Source organism: Meles meles, chromosome 3, assembly GCF_922984935.1.
Source record: "Meles meles chromosome 3, mMelMel3.1 paternal haplotype, whole genome shotgun sequence".
In the NCBI taxonomy this organism is placed as follows: Eukaryota; Metazoa; Chordata; class Mammalia; order Carnivora; family Mustelidae; genus Meles; species Meles meles.
In genome coordinates, this window is record NC_060068.1 from 98771836 (window position 1) to 98790241 (window position 18406).

Genomic DNA, 18406 nt, shown 5'->3' on the forward strand with positions numbered 1-18406 from the left:
GTCTTGATTTAGACTATGTTTAAATTATTCTCTTCCTGTGCCTACACACCCTTGCCCCATTTTTAAAGACTCAGAGTCCAGGTAGGAGAGACCAAGAGCATCCCAGAGGGCAGCAGCACAAATTTACTCCCCTCCAGCCCCTGCAGCTCCTTTCACCCATCTCCCCTCCCCCTTAGTCTGGTGGTTCACCATTGGTCATTGCCATGACAACCAGCAGCTGCCGGGACAGGCAGCCTCTACCGCAGCAGGGGTGGGGCTTTGGGGGAGGGGCAGGAGAGGAGGAGCTAGAGGAGGTGTCTGCTGCAAGTTCCTGGCTGCTTCTGAGCTCACCCCATCCTCCGAGAGGGAGGAGGCCAAGTGGTGATGCCGCTGCTCCTGCCGCCTCGACTACTGATGCTCTAGTGAGGCTGGAAGGGTGGTTCCTCTTCGCACCATCGCCAACCAGAGAGTGAGGGAACAAAATCCCAGCAGCAGTGCTGATGTTGGGTTCGGAGGCTGCATCCGACACGGTCACAAGGAAAATGGATTCAGTTTGCATCTTTCCCTCCTTTCAACAGCTTCTCCAGGTCTCAGCATGGTAAGTAGGAGACTATGGGGTTATCTTCCTCGTTTGGCTGCCGGTTAAAGGACCTCTGTGTAAATTTGTGGCCAGCACTTGAACAATGACTCCCTCGGAGTAGGAAAGGAAGATGTAGAGACAGAGATGGGGATGGAGAGAGAGGAAGGTTGCCAGGAAGAGAGAAGTAAGAAAGCATCCGCTGTGTTTAAAAAAAAAAAAAAAATGGTGTTCTGATTTTATCTTGAACTGGCTCAGAATGCAGACTGAGCCACTTGGTTCCTTTCCTTCCAAGCTTAGCAGCAGAATCAGGGGGTGGGAAAAGAGCTAACAAGAAATGGGTGTTATTGAAAGGACTCATTTAATTTGCAGCTCTCACATACAGGGTTGGGCCTTCTTCACAAACCCATTTGGTGCCTCCGAAGCTTCCCGGCCTAATTATGAGGTGATTTTGCTTATTTCCTTCATCGCTAAGAAAAGGTGGCCTCAGAATTTAGCATTCTACTTCATATTCTGATGTACTCTTGTTGAGAAAGCATTTGCTGGATAGAGTTTGATTTTTAGTAGGTAGATGTGATTGTGAACATGCAAATGTGTAGCCTATGGAAATGCATATCATATATACATGTTTCTTAGCATAAGTAGTGCATTTATGAAATACATTTATATGCATACTGTGCTCTGCAATCATATTTATGGGTTATAAATGCCCTTCATGCTTGGAGGTAATTGAATATTTTTGAAACTGTGCTTCTGGTTTATATTATTCACTTGCTTCATTTGGATTAATGTGAGATTTTTTTCTTGTTATTGTCCCTTAGTTTCATTGTGACCAATTAGGACAGATGCCTATCATTTAAATCTGTATCTTAGCACTAGATGCGAATTCATAGCCTGCCCCTTTTCTTCATTTTTAATTGGTTTTGTGGAGGGTGACTTGAGAGCCCTGAATTTACAATAACGGGAAAGGGAGGTGGCTTGAGATATTATTTTGTGTCCAGCATCTTGCCAAGTAAATGTTGAAACAAATCAGTTTTCTTGAAATTCTACTCCATCCCTTTCATGTTTGTGCCTTGTGTCCAGGAAGCACACATGAGCTGGAAGGTGAAATGCATTCATTTTATTTGATAGTGGTGCTTGCTGTTTGGTCTTCATTCCTTCAGTATCCAGGCACCATTTTACAGTTCTCTCAAATATTGTATTTTGGGTCACTTCCTTAGGTGGTTAAGTAGGAAAGTGGGATTGTTTTGGAAATCTAGGTGTTCCCAAATACCCTAGCTATTTCCAAATTAGCCTGCTTATACAATGGAATGAAACAAGAGAGTGAGCAAAGCTTAGCAAGAGAATGTATGGCAGGTAACCCGAAATGGGAGGCTGTGTAGTTTACAAATGCTTACTAGGATCTGTTTGACCTTTTATTATGTCAAGGCTTTAAGGCAGCTCAGGAGACTGAAGATGCCGGAGATGAGTAGGGTACAGGACTCCATTACTACTCAGGAGAATGGATTTCATTGAATTAAAGCCAGAAAAATCCTTGCAGGTAAAAGTGTATTACATTCATATATGGACTAGTTTTATCCATCGATCTCTTCTCAAACAATATCATTGTCATTGCAGACATTTTTTTTACAATGTAAAGTAACACTTTTTATCTTGATCTTACATTTTATTTTATTTACTGCCCCTTCTTCATTAAAAATTTTTACATGTATTTGAATGAAGTTTATAGTTTTAATTTCTCAGAGAATAAATGTTCCATTTGGTTTATATATAGGGAGACTTATAGGAAAAATGGATTTAATATACTCACAGCATATTATATATTATATAGATCCACAACACTGTAAAGTCATGCTATCATATGCCTAATTATAACTAAATAAAGTAGAGCAAGGAAAGAAGTACTGGGCTTATATGTCACATAAAATTTTTATAACACACTGCATCCTAAATCTTTTAAATGATAACTTTGACTTTCAAAAATTAAGATTTCAGATGTATCTATAATAAGCTTTAAGAAATAAAGACTCAGTTGACCCTGTTTCATGCATGAAAGCAGCTATCTTAGGGCTTTGTTTTATTTCCTTTGTGTTGAGTTTTCACTGGGTTGTGGTTTTATAGGTGAAGTTGGTACAGTTTAGTTAGAGGCCAGTGACTGTAGGCTGTTGGCACAGAACACTCAGTAGTAGCATGTTTTACCTATGTGGTCAGACCCTGATGGGACTCTTAGACCTAGTTTTTGATCCCACAGCTTGAGACAATTATATGGCCTTTACTGAGAGGCCACACAAAAGTCAAGTATGTTTAAAGACTACAGGTTGTATTCTTTAACAAAGGATAAGGAACCTAGGATTATTTCATTAGAAGAAGAGAAAATTGAGAGATGACAGTCATTTGCTTCAGAAGAGCTGGGGGTTGTTTGGAACCTAAAATATAGTCAATGAGCTTCAACTTCATTAGGAAGAATGAAGATTAGAAGTACAGAATGTGGAACTTCCTGATAGCAAAGTTGAGTTGTCAACTGGGCAACCAGATAAAGCAGTGCATTCTTCTTCCATCAAAACCTCTGAAAGTATACCCTAGACATGCATTTATTTGGAATGGCATAGACTAGATTCTTTCTCAAGAACTTCTCTGGCTTTTTCTAGTATAAATTGTCCATTTTAGAGTGTGCTTTAGCTGTTTAGTATCTGGTACTTCTAGATCTATAACAGTAAGACTCCATTTTGCAATGGGCTTCTAAATTACAAAATTTGAATATTTTTAAAGAAATTGGATGGTCAACCAATTTCTTTAAAAATATTCAAATTTTGTAATTTAGAATTTTGTAATTGACCATCTGCTTGGAAAATATTATATGTTACCTTGTCAGGATGCAGGGAACTGAACACTGGCCTCGTCATAAGAGTCCTTTTTCAGCAACTTTGTGGAACGTGATTTTTTTTTTTTTAAAGATTTCATTTATTTATTTGACAGCGCAAGAGAGAGATCACAAGTAGGCAGAGAGGCAGGCAGAGAGGCAGGCAGGGGGGGGGGGGGAGCAGGCTCCCTGCCGAGCAGAGAGCCCAATGTGGGACTCGATCCCAGCACCCTGAGATCATGACCTGAGCCGAAGGCAGCGGCTTAACCCACTGAGCCACCCAGGTGCCCCTGGAACGTGATGTTTAACAGCCATATTAAAATTATTCCCTTTTGTATGGCTAATTTTGAAAACTAAAATGGAGTTGAGTGGCGTCTAAATACAAAATAATTCAAGAGCCTTGAAGGTGATGTCAGAAAGAGCAAAGTATATAAAAGATACTTGCAGGTTATTGTTTAAATGTATTATTTAGCAGTATTCAAATTTGATTAATTCTTGATTTCTCAAACACTGTCTTGGAAATGTCATTCTTACTGGAATATTAAATATTTTGACTGGCATTTAAACTTTAGTAGAACTTGTTTTAATTAGAGTAAAACATACGTTATCTCATTCCTCACTTTGTGATAAGATGTTCCTTATTTCTTCAAGTGACCTCAGAACATATTTTAATTTTAGGTACATGCTTCTGCTCTCCACCAGGATGACTTAGAAAATATCTGAAAAGACAAAACCATTTTCTGTATTTCTCACAGGTTCATAAAATGATTAATTCTTTGTTTTCCATGATTGTAACCTAAAAGAAAACCAAATTTATTATGGAAGTTTCAGCATAATTCAACAGTCTGTTTTTTTCTGAAATAAACGAGATTTATACTTGAGTGTTACTATAAGAGGTCAGTTATAATTCCTCCTTTTTGTATAACCGAGGTATTACTCTATTGATTAAAAATATCTTTTTATTTTTATCTTTTATGTATTTTTTAATATTTTATATTTTTTTTTTATATTTTATATTTTATAAATAAAAATATCTTTTTATTTATATAAGAGCAATCATATAATCGGACTATTTGTAGAGCTCTTATATGACTAGAACAATTTGCATATCCCAGGAACATAGAATTTCCTTGGGGTCTAAGACATACAGATGTGAAAACAATATAGTTGTAGTAAGTACCACCATTACATCTTATATTATTAATATAATTTTTATAGTTCTCAAAGTCATTTTACATTCTTTATTTTTCATCTAATATTCCCTGAAATTCTATTGTGCCAGGAAAACTGTGTCATCATAACTATTTTATTTTATTTTATTTATTTTTTTTAAAGATTTTATTTATTTATTTGACAGAGAGAGATCACAGGTAGATAGAGAGGCAGGCAGAGAGAGAGAGAGGGAAGCAGACTCCCTGCCGAGCAGAGAGCCCGATGCGGGACTCGATCCCAGGACCTGAGATCATGACCTGAGCTGAAGGCAGGGGCTTAACACACTGAGCCACCCAGGCGCCCCATCATAACTATTTTAAATAAGTAGAAACAGGCTCAGAGAAGTTAGACTGGTCCAAGTTTGGGTTTGGTAAATGGTCTAATTGGACCTGGATTCCAAATCCCATGAGCCCAAGTCTGTCATGTTAGAACATTTAACATAATATCTTGCTAATTAGAATTTAAAAATATCAAATATAACAAATCTGCATTAAATGTGACTCATTTTATTTAATTTTTAAAAATATGTCAGGTGTCATGATTTGCTCTTTGATCATATTGAATTGCTAAATAGACTAAATGTATGTTTAGGGTATCAGCCTCCGTGCCCCCCTTGCAAAATGGTACATGCAAAGATTTTGGAGAAAAGCTGGGATTCTTGATATTTTAGAAAAACAGAAGCATTTGTCTGGGAAAAATCAGAACTTTGTTGGATTGATGTGTTCTTATTTTATGGCTAAGTATTATCTTTATTTTTAGTAATACCCAGGTTAGGAGGTAACATAATTTTTTTTTCTATGCTTAGGACCAAATTAAGATTCCTATAGATCCTGGAGTTTGATAAAAAACTCAGCCATACGTCTACTGGAGGTAGAGCATCTTTTCACCTACATATTCTTAAAATTAAAAATGATATTAAATCATTGAATAGTATACATCAGGGGGTGCCTGGATGGCTCAGTTGGTTGAGCAAACACCTCTTGGTTTCCGCTCAGGTCATAATCTCAGGGTGGTGAAATTGAGCCCCTCGTCAGGTTCCATACTTACTGGAGAGTCTGCTTCTCTCTCTCTCCTTTTGCCCCCACCCCTGCTTGCATGGCCCCTACTCACTCTAAAATTAAATAAATCTATAAAAATTTAAAAAATGTACATCAGTTCAATAACTTTCTAATATTTTTCCTATGCAAATACTTTTACACTTATCTGAAATTTCAAAAAATATTCTTTTTTTTTGCTAATGCACTAGGCACATTCTTTGTGTCTGACTGTTTCGCAATTCAGCCATGGCCAAAGAGCAAATTATGCCATCTGAACTATCATTCCTTTAAAATTAATTAGCTTGCAGGAAAGTGAGATCTTTCACACTAAAGACATTTTGCTTTAATTTTTGCTTTAAATCAATATTTACCAGTACAGTGAAATTTTATCTTTTAAAGGTTTTTTCCTACATTTAAAAAATACGTCATTGTGAGAAACAAACAAAAAGAGTATACAGAAATATATAAAAAGAAAAGAAAAAAATTAAAAAGGAAATCACCCATGAGCCTACCATCAAGAAATAATTACTGTTAGCATTTTGGAAAATTTCCTTCTAGATTTTTTTTTTAACACGTGAATATAAACACATTCAGACATACAATTTTATTAATGGAGCATACTCTAAGCATTGTTTGTAGTTCTTTTACTTTATATCAGTGACTGTCTTTCCATGTCGATGAAATAGGTCTCTACTAAATTTTTAATCTCTATGTGCATTTCTTCCAGATGATTCAAGATTTTTTCCCCATTAGGGGTCTTTATACTTTGTTTTAAATAGTTGTCATGATACAGGTAGATCGTGCTTGATTTACAGCAGCTGTGAGTCAAGCATTAATTTCAGGAAATCTGAGATCTGTTACTCTGACCTGCCACTGCATCTTACAATAGGTATTCAATTAACCTTGGTTATCTCTTCTCTGCTCATGAGTGAGTTTTAAGCCCAAGTTAATGAAATCTTTGTCTAATTCACTAGAAATGTTATCAGATGCTCACAAACAAGCAAAACAAAACAAAACAAAACCAAAAATAAATTTCTTTCAGATTTTTGTCCTTTTTCCTCAGTATGGTAGTGGTATCCTACAGTCTTAACCTCTGTGTCCAAGTCAAATCCTCTATGAAAGCATATTTATTTATCTTGTTTATTTTTATTTTATTTCTTTTTTTAGAGAGAGAACGAGCGAGAGTGAAGGGGCGAAGGGAAAAGGAGAGAATCTCAAGCAGATTCCACACTGAGTGAGCAGCCCAAGGTGGGACTCTGTCCCACAAACCCTTCCCAGCTCACACACTTTAGCAATCTCTCTCAAAAAAAAAAAAAATAAAATGAAAGGCTAGTCATCTGACTCTTCCCCTTTTAAAATATGAATGGTTGGAATCTCCTTATACTTTAAGTTTGGGCTTTAAATATAACTCTTTGGAAAGGTTTCCTTAAGTATATCTCCACTATTATCCTCTGCACCCTGTGGGTTTCCTTCACAGCATTTATCAAAGTTGTAATTGTAGAGCTATTTATTTGCTTACTTGATTTTCCTCACTCTTCAGTAGATTGTAAACTCTATAAGGGCAGAAAATGAAACCACTAATGACAAATCTAATGGCACAATGTACGTGCTTGATAAATGTTGGTTGACTGACTGACTAGATGGATGGATGGTCTCCTGAAGGACCTCTGCCTAAGACTGTGGGATAGCTTTCCACTAGTAGTTTTTTGGACTGTGATTATTCATCCTTTTATTTTGGCTGTAAAAACAAAGTGGATTGTATTCATACCTATGATGTTCTCAGGATTCTAAGATTTTTTTTTTCCTCTAAGATTTTAATAAAGGGAAATCAAATTCTTAAAGGCAGTAAATCATACTTTAAAAATCCATAATTAAAACTTGTTCACTATGTGCTATGACATAAATAAGAAAAGCGGGGAACATTTCTGTGGCTCCTTTTATTCCCTTTCAAAACTAAATTGCAAGGCAGAAATAATGACACCACCAGTAAGGAAATACCTTTGGATTCACTGAATTTATTAAAATAAATTAGTAATTTAATTATTATTAGCATCAAATTACATGATCCACACTCACAGTTATTTTGCTTCCTGGAAATCCACTCCAGTAGATTCACTAATCATAAATAAATCATCCCTTCATATCTGTATCCAGAAATTAAGACTAAACGGAAATGGAAGTAATAATTTTACTCAAAAGATAAATTAAGGCAGCATCTTGCTTTCATGGAAGTTCTGAAACTTAGTATGAGGAAGAAGTCTTTGTTCCCTTTCTTTGTTTGAATCTAAATCAAGATGATTTACTGCAGTGCTTGAAATTCTGGAATCTAACTGCAGCAAAAATATACATAGAAAACCAAGTCTGACTAAGTTTAGTTGACACTGTTTGGTCAGAATACAGTTCGCTGGTTATTTTCAAGAACGAAATTTGCTGAGATCACTGGGACTCTAAAAAAGCCTTGTGAACATGTGCTCAAGAAAAAAGGGTGATATTTTCCTCATGGCTTCTGTTCCAAACTGGAAATATTCCCCTGGAAAATGCTACCAGTATAACAACCATGAAAATGAAGACCAAGCAAATGTTTCTTACCCACATTCCTTATCTGGTCCTTTCTTTCACAGTATTTCATGGAGAAAGGTACCTTCCAAAAATAAGCTGAGTTCATGGTTCATGCTCTGTGGTCATTATGTCCCATAAACTATTAACACACTAAAGTATAATACTTATATTATTAAACTATAAATATATTATGTCCCATAAACTATTTTTAGGTCAGATATATCTACTTTAAATGTAGTTTCCAGAACAAAAGCCTTTTTTTTTTTTTAAATGCAAGGATGCTCATGAAAACAGCTAGTCAGAATACTTTAAATAAGTACCATTCTGTAAAGTCCACGATAGGATGCCATTCTAATGACAGGCCATTAAAAGAATAGCAAGACAATTGATAATTTTTATACGACAGTACCCAGCCTGTAGGTGGTACAAAAAAATGAACACTCTGAAGTCTCATGAGAATTCTCAAAATTCTGCTAATTGGCACTGATAAGACTGAGAGAAGGATCTAGGTGTTTTGAAGATATTATAGAGCCCAAATTTGCTCTGTTATGAATTTCCTAGCTAATACAGATTAAGAAGATGTGGACTCTGGAATTACTGGGGTTTCTGCATTATTTGCTCTGCTCTGGTTACCTAGACCCAGAGGAAGGAATTACTCCCACTCCACTGGTTTAGTGTCTGTCTCCTGCATCTGTTAAGGAGGAATATAAGTGGCAATCAGTTAACCATAAAATGAATTTTATATTTTTGAAAATACATGATTTTGATTTCTTAAGGAAAATATTTGTATTATGATTTACTTTTATTTTTAAAACACTTCATTGAATAAAAGCATCTACAAAGTGTAGAATTTATCATGTTTTGAGCCAGATGCCTAAAGCATCAGCAATCATTAAAAATAAACCCTTCATTTTAAAAAATGAAGGAACAAAGAAGCCCTTACCCTAGTCAGTTTTACACAGAGAGAACATTTTAGCCACCTTGCTCTCTTCTTAGGTACATTGTGCCCGTTTGGGGACCCTCAGGATGCAGTGCTGACCTCTGAAACAAGAGAAAGGAAAATAGCTTGATATCAGGGAAATTGATTCTTCCACCATTGTGTGACCATTAGGTTTTTATCCCTATAAATTTAAAGGAACCTAGTCTCTGCATGCTTGCTTAAACATTCCTGATTCATACCAATGCTTTTGTTTAGACCAATGCTTTTTGTTTAGTTTGATTGTACATACTATCTAATCTCTTTTAACTGTAATATATGATTTTATACTTTTCTTCTTTCACTTTATTTACAGTTTTTGAAATCAGACCTAAATGGCTCTGCCAAGGCCCCTAGAAGGTAATAAAGAGGCAGGATTCATATTGCTAGTCAGTCACTAGTCATTTGCTTACTGAACTTTAACATTTGTATAGTTGGAAAACATTAACTGTCTAAATTTATATTATAATCCTCTTGCTTTGAAACATTGATCTTTGGCTGTGTAGTTAACTGAAATCTAAGCAGAATTAATCTGTTCTTAGTTCATATGGTGCCATCACTTACCACATTCTTGATGTCCTTAAATGCTGTTTGACTAACAAAAGGATCTTTATGAGAGAGGGGAGCAGATGAAATAGTAGAAAAGCATTTTGTTCAGGAGATTGCCATTTTGCAAAGAAGCCCTCTCTCTTGAGTCAATCTGAAAACATTTTCAGACTTGATGCTGACTCGTCTCTATTCTTTAGAATTGGAGATATCCATCATTTTTTAAATTTTCTTTATAATTCAAGTAAAACAGTTTATTCCAACAATGAATGAGATAACCCTGGCCCTCTTAATAATAAGAATATCTGATGTACTCTGAGTATAACAAGTATGAAAAGGAGAAAACAGAACAACTTACTTTTTTAAAGTCATCCACCAAAAGAGGAAAAGAGCTGTATTGAGTTCCTGTAGGTACCCACCATCCTGCCATCCTCCTTTTCACAGTCATCAGTGCTATGGCCTGTGGGTGTATCTGTTAGATCTATTAGAATGTTTCCATCCATGTCCATTTTTTGCAATCCTCACAACAGAGGCATTGTTCTTCCCACTTTGCAAGAGGAAAATGAAGCTTGGATAGGTTAAATTTCTTAGCCGAAGTCATTTAGTTAGTGAGTTTAGAGTCGAGATTGAAGTAAGATCCATCCAATTTTACAGCACAGTAGTTCAAAGCTGGAGCCTGTGGACTGGCCCCAGCTCATAGAAGTGATTGTAAACAACAATCTATGCTTCCAGCACAGTATTTTAGTATTTTTAAAAACACACTTTTATCCCTAGATTATATAATTTTAACATTTAAAAAAAGAACGCCTGAGTATCTGTCTGCTCTTAGAAAATGAGAAAATCTGAGGGCACGTGGGTGGCTCAGTCAGCTAAGTGGATGACTTGATTTTGGCTCAGGTCATGATCTCAGTGTCCTAGGATTTATGGGGCTCCATGCTTGGTGGGGAGTCTGCTTGAGGACTTCTCTCCCTCTTCTCTGACTCTTTCTCTCAAATAAGCAAATAAATCTTAAAAAAAAAAAAATCTGGCATCACAAGGCCCATATCTTGTCATGACAAACATATCTGGACTTGGGTAATGGGTATTCTTCTGGGTGGGTCTTCTGCTCTACAACATGTGCTTCATTGATGCCCAAGCTTCCTTCCCCCTCAGTTGATTCACTTTAACTCTTTGGCACTTGAGACAGTTGGGTTCCTAATTCCTGGCCAGCCCATTTTCATTTCACTACACCGTGTTGTTTCCCAATAAAACATGTATTTTGTTCTTCAGGGAAACATCCAGATTTCATTAGTATAGAAGCTGAAAATGAATGTAAAAAATGACCCAGCAGATAAGCATTTGATAAAAATGAACTCTGTGAACTTTAATGCTATTGATCTGGTTTTGGGGCAGCCACAATGACACAATGATAATTTGCAACTTTAAGTGTTTCCTTTTATGTCCCATCAATTATTCATCTTTTTTATAATTAGTAACTTAAGGCATTTTTTCATGATAAGTGTTTAAAACTTTATTTTACAAGTTACAAAGAACTTTTGATACTTCAAATTCTCACAAACATTTAAGTAGAGAAGATGTTATATATTATGTTACATTCTTTGATATTACATTATAATATTTATAATCATCCATAGAGTAAAGTTCAAAGTGTCTACCTGTGCTTAGTATCAGCTAATGACTAATGGAAGAGTATGGAACTCAAATCCAGATTTCTTTACTTCAGAAATTTTTTTTGGTTAAGATCTGCCCCTGAACAACCAAATGATACATCAGTCACATGAATCACGGCCAAAGAATTTGGACATGATCCAACCTGGCTTTTAAGCCCTAACTCAGGTGCTGAGGTAACTTAAGGTTTTCTGGTTCTTCCTCCCATGTTCTTCTTCTTCCCTTTTTTTTTTTTTTTTTAAGATTTTATTTATTTATTTATTTGACAGACAGAGATCACAAGTAAGCAGAGAAGCAGGCAGAGAGAGAGGAGGAAGCAGGCTCCCTGCTGAGCAGAGAGCCCAATGGGGCGCTCCATCCCAGGACCCTGGGATCATGACCTGAGCCGAAGGCAGAGGCTTAACCCACTGAGCCACCCAGGCGCCCTCCCATGTTCTTCTTTTCACATATAATCTAAGTGTATGTGTCTGTATCTGGAAACAAATAAATCAAGAGCTTTGGGCAGATATATGAAAAAATAGTTCCCGTGTGTGCATCATCATCATCGCTAACACCACAAGAGCCTAAGTGAAGTTCCTCAAGAGTGAGAGCATTCATAGACTCCGATAATTAGCCCTTGTCCCTGTCCGAAAAGAACTTAACGTTTTCACAAGGAAAAAGGGTCAAATTTAATAGAATGTTCCCACATAGTAACACACAGAATGTATAACTATCCCCACTGTTGCCAGCAGAAGTCTTCTCTGTTTTTGTGAAGTGACCACTAAAGCGTCTAGGTAATAAGCCTGAACTATGGATGCACATGCTGATGAGGATGGTTTTGAATCAGTATTTAATCTTACCTTTCTCTTCCTAAGGTATATCATTCATTTGATATATCAAATGATATATGAGCCAAATGTAATAATGCTCCCATTAACAAATAAAGATTGTTGAGGCATATTGATCTACTTTTTACACTGAATTTTGGTTTAAAAATGTCTAAAAAAGATTACTTTTCAAAACATATTTGACATTAATGTCAGTGGTTATTGTGTTGGTTTTTATTTTATTACTTTGCCTAGATGCCAAGCATTGCCCTAAAGTCATTGCATACCCGGCACCAACCTACTTTGAAGAAAGTAATAGTATTCCTATTTTATACAAAATGAAACTAAGGTTTATTGAGGTAAAGCGTGTAAAACTTTATCAAGATTATCTAACTAGTGACTGATGGAAGAAGACTCTGATCTCAAGTATGTCTGACTCCCATCCCAAATCGCTCTTAACTGATGTGCTAATTAGTTCCCTTTTGTAATGAAAATTTGATTTTATTCCTGAAAGTTAAAGTAAGCTAAGAGAAAGGCAATATATTTTGAATGTTATTGTTGTTGTTAAATATTAATCAAGACCCAGTTCTTGCTAAGTAAAGGATAGTAACACTCTGAAAAAATGTATATTCAAGAACAAAGTCCATATAACCAGTTCACTCAGTGAAGAAAGAAAACAAGGGAGGGATGGAATGAATCCCAGTCCTATTATGAACCATGTAGAGATTTTGTGTTTAAGTAACTATTTGATCATGCATGAGTTGTGTGTACTTGTACAATATAATCTGGGATTCTCTTTTTAAAAAAAGCAAAATTTTAAATAGGCATTAAATGTATTTTAATAAAAGAAAATTACCTAGTTTTCCTTCCTACTTTTTTCAAGTGATAAAAGAATGAGAAAACATTTTGTGCTGTGTTTTCCACAGTTCTGTAAACTATGAACATTTTCTTTTTCTCTAAAGAGATTCAGAGAGCAGTTTTACAGGAATTTATTTCTGGGAAAAAAAAAATCCCCAAGTGCAAAATAGACCGAGCGGCACAAGTCCCAGAACTTAATGCTACAAACAGTACAGTTTCTGTGCTTTTATAGTCCATGGTGCTAAAATTCATGCAACTTAAGACTTTTTTGTTTCAATTTTTGTTTATAGTGAATAGCAGGAATTTTGACAAGAATGGGTTTGGGTGACAAAACACAAACCTTGATTTATCTGTCTCTGTATAGATCCAATATATATGATAAAGTAACTGTGACCTATCCCAACTGTGGAATACAATGAGGCCTTTCAAACAGTATGCCGTAGAAAAAGGTTTAGTAACATAGGACTATATGTAAGATAACGTCTTTTAAGTTAAAACCTCAAAAATCAAAACATGGAATTTGATCCCAATCTTATGAAAAGAGAAAAAATACGCAAACATACATATATGCTTTTAAAAAGATTAAAATAGTATAAATCAAATATTAATAAGAATTAATTCTGAGTGGTGACTTTATGAAAAATGGCTTCATTGAGTTTTTTATGTTTTCCAAATGTACTAAAGTGTTTTACTTATTTAATTAGCAAAATGTGAATATTTTTAAATGACAGATTTTGTCAATCAAAATCAGTAAATTATCCGTAAACCCATATTTAATTATCTGAAGTGACTCTGCAGGGCTTCCGGAAGGTGGAAGGTTTGCTCTCTGCATCAGAGGTTCCAAACTGGTGTCTGCATACAGCCACAGTGTTCTGGTGAGCTGCAGAGAGAAGGGAATGACTGAGAGAACAGGATACAGGCTCTCTACACAAAATACCCATTGGGTGTCCTCCTCCTAAAGTTTTGAGAACAAGATCCTGTCATAAAATAATTTGAGAACCCATGATATAGTTGAAAAAGTTGATATTCTATGTGCCAAATATTTAACTTCTTTAAAAGCTATATTTTCCCGTTTGCACTTGGATATTCATCATATTGTCATAGTCTTCAGTGGTTTTAGTTCACAGTGGTTTAAATAGACTCTGTTAATAGGACAGAATTCCAAGCTTAACTCCATGTGATTCAGTCATGATTAATTTTTAAAAAAAAATTTTTTTAAGATTTTATTTATTTATTTGAAAGAGATCACAAGTGGGCAGAGAGGTAGGCAGAGAGAGAGGAAGGAAAGCAGGCTCCCCGCTGAGCAGAGAGACTGATGCGGGGCTTGATCCCAGGACCTTGAGATCATGACCTGAGCTGAAGGCAGAGGCTTAACCCACTGAGCCACCCAGGTGCCCCCATGATTCATTTTTATTGGAAATCTTAAACAAGGATTATTACAGCATTCTTTTTTTTTTTTTTTAAAGATTTATTTATTTATTTTAGGGAAGGAGAGAGTGAGTGAGAGTGTGAGCTGGGTGACGGGCAGAGGGGGAAAGAGAATCTTCAAACAGACTACACCCTGAGTGTGAAGCCCAATGCTGGGCTCCATCCCAGGACCCTGACATCATGGCCCAAGCCGAAATCAAGAGTGGGATGCTTAACCGACTGAGCCATCTAGATACTGCTACATTGTGTATTTTATTTTATTAATTAATTGATTTAATTTTATTTATTTGAGAGACAGAATGAGAGCGAGAGAGAACATGAGAAGGGCGAGGGTCAGAGGGAGAAACACATTCCCTGCCGAGCAGGGAGCCCGGTGTGGAACTCTATCCTGAGACTCCAGGATTATGACCTGAGCCAAAGGTAGTCGCTTAACCAACTGAGCCACCCAGGCACCCTTAGCTTGTGTATTTTAATATTATGCAACCAAACCTATCTCAGGGATGAATCTTAAGGTAACTCAGATATCTTGTTTCTTACGTGATTAACTAAATGAAGGTTACCTATTTTTCTTCATGACATCACTTGGTAAACCTGTACAATTAAAAACTGGGAATATATTTGAATATTTTGAATTAAAATGGAACTTTAATATTTTCTTCAAGCTGAATACAAGTTAGTGTTCTTTAGATTTGTGGTCTGGCTTTTAATACAAAGAAATATTTAAGTTTAAAAATAATTTTGGGGGCACCTGGGTGGCTCAGTGGGTTAAGCCGCTGCCTTCGGCTCAGGTCATGATCTCGGGGTCCTGGGATCGAGTCCCGCGTCAGGCTCTCTGCTCAGCAGGGAGCCTGCTTCCCTCTCTCTCTCTCTGCCTGCCTCTCTATCTACTTGTGATCTCTGTCTGTCAAATAAATAAATAAAAAAAATAATAATAATTTTTAGGGGTGCCTGGGTGACTCTGTCTGTTAACCATCTGCCTTTGGCTCAGGTCATGGTTCTGTGGTCCTGGGATGGAGTCCCATCCACATAGGGCTTCCTGCTCAGCAGGTAACCTCCTTCTCCCTCTGCCTCTGCTGCTCACCCTGCTTCTGTTCTCTCTCTCTCTCCACCCTCTTTCTCTCCCTCTCTGTCAAATAAAAAAAATAAAATAAAATAAAACAAAAATAATTTTGACACCTACAATGTAGTCTTTCAGGTGTATGTGTGGAGGAGTAGAGAGTGGGAAATCTACACAGATGAGTAAGACTCATTCTTAAAAGTACAGTAAAGCAGTAAGCACTTAGACACTAAAATCATGCGAAGAGACACAGTGGCTTTATCAGAACATAAGAACGTTTGCAAATTGGGTATCAAACATCTAACCAAGAAAACTTGGTTAAGAACATCAATCAAGGGGCGCCTGGGTGGCTCAGTGGATTAAGCCGCTGCCTTCGGCTCGGGTCATGATCTCAGGGTCCTGGGATCGAGCCCCACATCGGGCTCTCTGCTCCGCAGGGAGCCTGCTTCCTCCTCTCTCTCTGCCTGCCTCTCTGCCTACTTGTGATCTCTCTCTCTGTCAAATAAATAAATAAAATCTTAAAAAAAAAAAAAGAACATCAGTCAAGGAGCACAAATGAAGAAATACAGTAAATTCACAAAGATTGGGTTTATGAACCTGGAAGTATGGGAGGGGCATTGTACTCTGCCTTTTCCTTGAAGTTAAAAAAGAATGTTACAGCCACAGGGAATCAGGCCACTACTGGCCTTTATCAGAGAATAATGCAGAAAATGGATTTTCAAAATGAGACAAAACAAAACCACATAAACCAAGCACTTTGCAGCACATATTTTCTTACTGGACTCTGAGTTACAGCATACCCGAAGCTTTTTCACTTGGGATGTATTAGGAAGGAGACTATAAGACAAGTATGGAATGACCATTAAATCCTGAAGAGAAAATTATGAATGGCTTTCTAAAGTTTGTTTTTTTCTGTTTGAACCCTTTGTGGCAGTCAATCTAATGAGGCCATGTGCACAGTAAGTAATGGAAAACATGTTAGATACATTGATTCCAGTTACAGTCAAGGGACTCTTTTCATTATTATTTTTTTCTGTATTTAATGCATAAAAAACATCCCAGAAAATGAGGAAAAATATAAATCCAGAGGGGAAAGGTCATTGAGTATTTGATGAGAATATTGATTCTGATTCGCCTGCCTTCACTTTGGTGTTTTCCCTTTTTTGAGCTGTGATGATTACTCAGACCTCTGTATTAAATCTGTAAATTCTCTCCCTCTCTGGAAGTAGTCAGATGCCACCGAGGCAGAAACCTATAAAACCCTGGCAAATCTCTTAAACTCCTTATTTCCCTTTAAGCAAAAGGAAAGGCTTGGGCTAGATTACATGACTATTCTAGCCAGAAACCTAGAGGTTTATGAGTCTGTGACTGCTCATCCTGTTTTCTTTGTCAGTCCTGTGTCATAATAAATGCTTCCCAAGGTAATATAGCAATACTGGCTTTTGATCATTTTCCTCTTTCACTGTGTACAAGTGTGTATGTTTGTGTGTGTGTGTGTGTGTGTGAGAGAGAGAGAGAGAGAGAGAGAGAGAAAGAAAGAAAGACATTTAATTCAGCAAACAACTCATTAAATCCAAGCCACACAGTTTAAGAGACATATAATTTGGTATGCTGCCGGACTAATTAGTCCAGTGCATAAGGGTGCTGTCTTTACTTTTTCTTGATTTCAGCCCAGATACTGCATCCAGTAATTGCCAGTGTTCAAGCGCAAGGTGAATGATTGATTGACAGAGACGTTATTGAGAGGATTTCTAGCTTATTTAAAGGGTTATCTTGGATTATATTTAAGGTCTCTTTCCACTCAACATTATGAATGCGTGGTAAATAGACCCCTCAGGCAGGAACATTCTCTGGCACATAAAATATTTGCTGTGGCACATTTGGAAAGTCACTTCCTAGAGTTTTCTTTTTAGGGGCCATGTTGGAAGCCGGCTTGCGTTTGTGTGATTTTGTTTTATTTTATTTATTTATTTATTTAATTTATTTAGTGGGCAGCAAAGCAAGGGTTATTGAGTGAAGGCAAAGTGATAATACAAAGCTCCTGAGGAGGGAGGGGACCCAAGAGTGTTCCCCAACTTTTGTATGATATTTCGATCAAGGTATAAATATAGCCTTACTTGAAAGAAAAGAAATCAAATGAAAGGATACAAGATTATATTTTTTATTCTCTTCCATTTTTCAGGACATGCTTTGCTGTTGTAAAAAAAAAATTAAAGAATCCTTTGACTTGACAAGGATTCTTTTCCCACAGTTTTGTATGGGAATATTAGGTATTTTTTTTTAGGATGAACCATTATGCCATTGTGAAAGCACAAACCTGAGATTCAGAAATCCTGAGTCTAATCTCTGTTTAGCTAACACTCTGGGTGATGTGAACAGGTATCCTATCCATTAGTGATTTTTGTTTTTCCAGTTGTAAAAAGAGAGAGAAAAGATATCACCTCCTTTTTTTTCCCCCATGTTGCTCCTCTTCAAAGGAGAAAAAAAAATAAGTACAGAATAGAAGGGTTTTCTTAATTCCTTTGCCATCCAGTGTATAAGTGTATGTGCACACTGAAGGAATCTTCTAAATTTGGAAGTTCTTCTGTTTGCTTTGTTATTTACCTCTAGTAGTAATTAGAATTATTTATGTACCCGACTTTTGTCTCCCATTAACCTACAGTCTCCTTGAGGGAAGGTAGGGGTAGAGAGAGAGTAAGAAAAGAAGGGGGAAACATAATCCTAAATCAGAATTCAGGAAGGGGTGAGAGAATTGCAGATGACACAAAAACACATCTTAATTAAACCTTTAAGTTTGTAATATCTGACTACAAAATGTAAAATTGCCTTCACTGGTTGGAATA

The 18406-nt window shown here is 36.6% G+C and overlaps 1 protein-coding gene across 2 annotated transcripts in view; it reads left to right on the forward strand.

Moving 5' to 3' along the window:
* The first annotated feature begins 307 nt into the window (after positions 1–307).
* Positions 308–18406, forward strand: part of JAKMIP2 (janus kinase and microtubule interacting protein 2) — a 172749-nt gene continuing 154650 nt past the window's right edge. The window contains exons 1-2 of one of the 2 annotated variants that reach the window (XM_045999746.1): positions 308–577; positions 1985–2096. The gene's annotated coding sequence lies outside the window, so the exon portion shown is untranslated. The remainder of the gene's footprint in view (positions 578–1984; positions 2097–18406) is intronic. The other variant, XM_045999745.1, reaches the window with a different exon arrangement.